The sequence below is a fragment of the Passer domesticus genome, chromosome 1 (assembly GCF_036417665.1).
Source record: "Passer domesticus isolate bPasDom1 chromosome 1, bPasDom1.hap1, whole genome shotgun sequence".
Classification (NCBI taxonomy): Eukaryota; Metazoa; Chordata; class Aves; order Passeriformes; family Passeridae; genus Passer; species Passer domesticus.
Genome location: NC_087474.1, coordinates 107,250,430 through 107,255,379, shown reverse-complemented (window position 1 = coordinate 107,255,379; position 4,950 = coordinate 107,250,430). Strand labels below are relative to the sequence as shown.

Genomic DNA, 4,950 nt, shown 5'->3' with positions numbered 1-4,950 from the left:
AGAGGAAAAAAAAAAGACACTTCCAGTGGAACTTATGGTCTTTACATACAAACAAATAAGAACATTAAAGAACAGTAATACTAGTTTTAATTGATTGTTCATTAATGAATTAATGTGCAAAACCCCTTGAAATATGCAAGGAAGAGTCTAAAGATACGCCTATGATTCTCAGTGTACCTGCAGACTACAATTTCATTTTAGTCCTCTTCCTTCTTGTTATGTGCATGTAACTTCCATCCCAGTAATTCTATTTGCACATGCATGGTGGTCATTGTGATCTGAATAATTACAAACAAAAAGGCATGAATTTTCAAGGTGACCTTGAAAAGGTGTGCTGAATGCACTGTGCAAAGTCTCCACTGCACATAACCACCAATGTTTCTTTGTCAGTCTTTATTTGGAGTGATGTCTAAAAGAAGCTGCACTAAAATATTCAAGAAGAAGAAAGAGAGATTTACTACTTGGGCTCCATAAGTTTACTTTGTACTGTATTAAACTTCTTACAATGTCCAACTCATTTATTGATGGGAAATTATCCTTGCCAACCATGTTATACTTCCACAAGAAGTTTGGTGTCCACAAGACACACCAGAGAATAAGACACAGAAGACACTTGGAAAAAAAAACTCAAAAAGAAGAAAAATATTGTAGTGGAAGATCATGGATAGGAAATAGAATGGGTTTATAAGACACTACATGTCTTCTGAGTTTTTTCACCATGTCTCTGTAAAACACTTCTGAAGCTATATGAGAACTTCTGTTACAGACTGTGCAGGAATATCACCTGCATTCTCTGAGATAATTTGTTTGAATCTGATGTGTGCAAAGATTTCACTCCACAATACAAAGGAGAAAAGTTACTGCTCCATTTCCAGAATGACAGTGGAACAAAAAAGTGTAAATCTGTCTTTTTCCTAGATAAAACTTGAAACTTTTAGTGTTACTAAACATTATTGCAAGTGTTGTGGGTCTCACTGGAGTTCTGGAAATCAATCTCTACAATATTTTGCCCCACTTGAGCCCCAGAGTGGCTGGATGACTGGAAAACCCCCACCTGGGTGGGGTTAGTCAAAGGAGTCCAGAGCTCATAAAACCCATTTCCCTGAGATGCACACGGTTGCTTCCCTGTCGTCCTTGAATTTTATGGTAGCTGAGACCACACTAGAATCTAAGGATGTAGTTATTTCTTGCTTTTCTCTCTTTCTCTCCTTTTCTGCATCTAATTTCCACTCTCTTGAAATATGGGTAACTTTAGGTTGAATGGGTAGGGTTGGAGAAGTCAATGCTCTCTAAGAAGCCTCATTTTGATGGAATGTTTGTTTTAACTCCTAGTACCTTAAGCCTGGTTTAAATAAACTTGCTGAGCAAGGGCTGGGTCTCAACACTCATACCATGGAAGAAAGTGCCAGATTTTTCAGGGGGGGCCATGCAGCAGCAATCACTACATGATTTTTCCTCCGAATTCCTTCATTACCCAGGAAACTTTACTTGCTCAGACACTTTGATGCTATACTTCATCACACATAACTCACCCTTTCTGTCCAGTGTTATGAAAACACTATTCTGCAGCCATGAAACACAAACACTGTTTTATTTTATGTGTTTTGAATTGGACACACACAAGAAAATACTGGGATAGAAGGACATTATATAAGGTTCAGTGGAGTCTTGGTAGGGAGTGTTGTATGTTGTGGATGATGCCAGTCTGTGCCACTTGCCTCTAATTCCAAGCTTGTTACTTTTAGTGAATATCTATAGTCTATAAGGCTTATGAATGCAACAAAAGATTTAATAGCACATGTAAAATTTAATATTTTATTGTCTTAAATGAAATGCTATTATTAATAAAAAATTAAAGTATTCAATTCTAGCATTTTGAATGATTGGTTGATACTATCACATACTCATGGAGCTCTGAAGGGAAGGTAGGGAATAAAACAAAGTAAAAGGCTTTAAATAAGAGATGCATTAACCTCAGACAATCTTCTAATACTGCATCTGCCCTGGATGAATGATGGAAGCCAAATATATTATAGCTGGGAAGAGAAACGGAAGAAAATCATGAGGATTTGAAGGAGCTATCTGAAAAGAATTTTTTTAATGAAATTTGAATCTCTGGCTCCATATACTAACTTTTTGATAATATTTAGAGCAGAAAATTTCCTGTAGCTTTTGAAATTTATGTCTTTATGTTAAATGTTCAATATATGTTCAATGCGTATAGCATGGTTCTTTTAGAAGATTATTCTAAATTCCATGTATCCTATGCTATTCGTTATTTTGCTCTTTGGTAGTTGTTTATTAAGTCCTCTATGTCTGAGCATAAAAAATGCAGAGAAAATAGAAAAAAATATGATTGTATGCAATAAATATGAAGCATACACAAAGAATCCTTTATAGAAATAATAAAGGAATGATCCTTATATTTACTCTTCTTACACTTAGCATATAAATACATATGCATATGCCTTAAATCCTAAAAGCTAATTCTGAAAGTTCATTGTGGGTTTACCAGCTAGTGTATTTATTTAAAAATGAAGTGTGTTATTTTTAAAAGTCTGCGTAGATATTGCAAATTTCTGTGTAAACACATAGCATGATAGTGGCAACTCAGGAGGTGGAATATCAGCTTCTGTGTTATACTTGTATGAGGCATTAGGAATTTCATCATAGCAAGAGAGTTTGCTATTCACTAAACTGCAGAGCATTTTATGTAGGGACTATCTTTTAATATGTTTCACTATATTGTCAAAAGGGTAATAAACTGTGACAAAGGTTTTCATGTTTTTGAATGAAAAATATTTATAGACTGGAAATGGTTGCTTGGTAAGTCAACTATGCAACCTCATTCAAAATGAAAAGAAATGTCAAACATTTAGTATTTAGTCCTAAGAAAGAGCCTCATTTTTAATGTAGCACTAAGAAAAAGTATAACTGAAAAATTTAACAGAGAGTGAGCTAGAAAACTGCAATTACATGGCAGACACTGCTTGCATTTTAGGCATTTTGAATGGTGATCTTTTAGAAAAGTCCCAGCATGATAACTGCTACAGAAGGGTAATAAATAAATAAATGAATAAATAAATACAACAAAAGCAGCAAAAATAAAATATCCTGTCAGAAGACAGTACTAAAGTTGTTTATCACAGATATATCATAGATGAGAAATACCATGCACTAACTTCATGTGGATGAAACTATATATATAACAAAGAACAGTACATTTTCCCTTACGCTCCGTAGCTGTGTGTTATTACTGGATCATTATTTATTAGCAGCCATAATGACTGTTCTCCATCCACAGACTTCAAATATTGTCATTGAAATAGGGCCATTGTTTGGTTTTGCTTCTCTAATCTGGTTAATCACTTGCTTATACATACTCATAGGCAGAATTGTGTTCCTATGGAGAATTATACAGGAGATGTTCCTCCCAGCCAGGATCACATGAGAAGCCCTAATACACTGTGCTACTTGTGCTTAATTCTAGCTCCTTCCAAGGCTCCAGTTCACTCAAGTGCCTTGATTTCTCTAGTTCCTATTTATGACAATCTAATTTTTATTGTTCTAAGTCACTTTGAGGTTAAGCATATGCTTAGAAATATGGCTCAGTTGAGATATGAGTAACTGACCTGAAATTGCATGTTTTACATGGTATAAATAAGAAATTTGCAATCAGTATAGCAACATCTGCCACACTTTGCAATAACAAACTCAGTAGGAACACATTCAGGAGTGGATGATGACAACAGAGAAATTGCTGAACTTAATTTTTTAAATTATTTTTTATCAAGTTAAATCCAGTGGTTTTGTCACTGGGACAGTAGTGCTCATTTACCAACCACCAGGTTATTATTAGATGTTCTTTATTCTACATAAATTCTGAACAGAAACTTCTAAATAAATCAGCATTTTAAAGTGTCACAGATGAAAGCATTTATAATTATTCAGAATATAAGGTTCAATGTGGTTTTGAAATCTAGATTTCTACTTGAAACACACTAAAATATGTATTGCATTATTTGATGAATAATTAACCAAAAAGTTAAGTTAAAGTAAAAAAAATGTACTAGTTCAAAGTTTAATGGAAAATCTACCCTTGCCCATCCTTTCCCCTCTTGGTCCCACTAAACACCTCCTACCACCACTTCACATTTCAGTTTAAAACATGTTTTCAAATTATGTTGACATAGAAAGAAAAGTCGGAGCATGCAAGCACAGGCAAATCAACAAACAGTTATAGTGCTGTATGGTGCCACAGCTAGGGATTCAGCTACTTGGACCACAGGCCTTGCTTTGAGAAACTTACTCCTCTGGGGGCTGATAGGGGACAAGGGGAAGAACATCCTCAGTAACAGGCTTGCCCAGCTGGTGAAGAGGGCTTTAAAGTTTCTGGAGGAGGGGAACCTCAATTCATCCCAATCCTACTACTTCGATGCTAGTAGCAGTGGGACAAGCCCAGAGACTGGAGATGGAATTCCACACACTCCAATCAGTAAGCCAGTTTAATTGGGGCTCCAATTTAAATACCTCTATTCAAGCACATTACATCCTTGTTTCCAGTCTGGAGAGACATGGATGTGACAGATGGGCCACTTGGTGGATAAAAAAACGTGGCTGAATGGTCACACTCATGAGTTGCATTCCAAATCCAAGTGGAGGTCAGTGATAAATGGTGTTTCTTTAGGGTTAATGTGGGAACTAGAACAGTTTAATAACCTTGTTGGTGACAAGGATAGTGGGATAGAGTGCATCGTCAGCAACTTTGCTGATAACACAAAGCTGTGTGGTGTTGCCAGTATGCTGGAGTAGAGGGATCATGACAGGCTTGAGAGGAGGGCCTGTGCGAACCTCATGGAGGTTCCACATGAACAAGGTCAAGACCAAGGTCCAGCACATTAGTTGGGGAAATCCCAAGGATAGGTATAGGCTGGGAGGAAAGTGGATTGA

At 36.2% G+C, this 4,950-nt stretch overlaps 1 long non-coding RNA gene across 1 annotated transcript; it reads right to left on the bottom strand.

Annotated features, from left to right (window-relative positions):
* Positions 1-582: 582 nt before the first annotated feature.
* Positions 583-4,691, bottom strand: LOC135289160 (uncharacterized). The gene is made up of 3 exons (XR_010351957.1): positions 4,531-4,691; positions 4,310-4,392; positions 583-612 (listed from the first exon to the last, which is right to left on the bottom strand). It is a non-coding gene; the product is annotated as an uncharacterized LOC135289160 (long non-coding RNA).
* Positions 4,692-4,950: the final 259 nt, after the last annotated feature.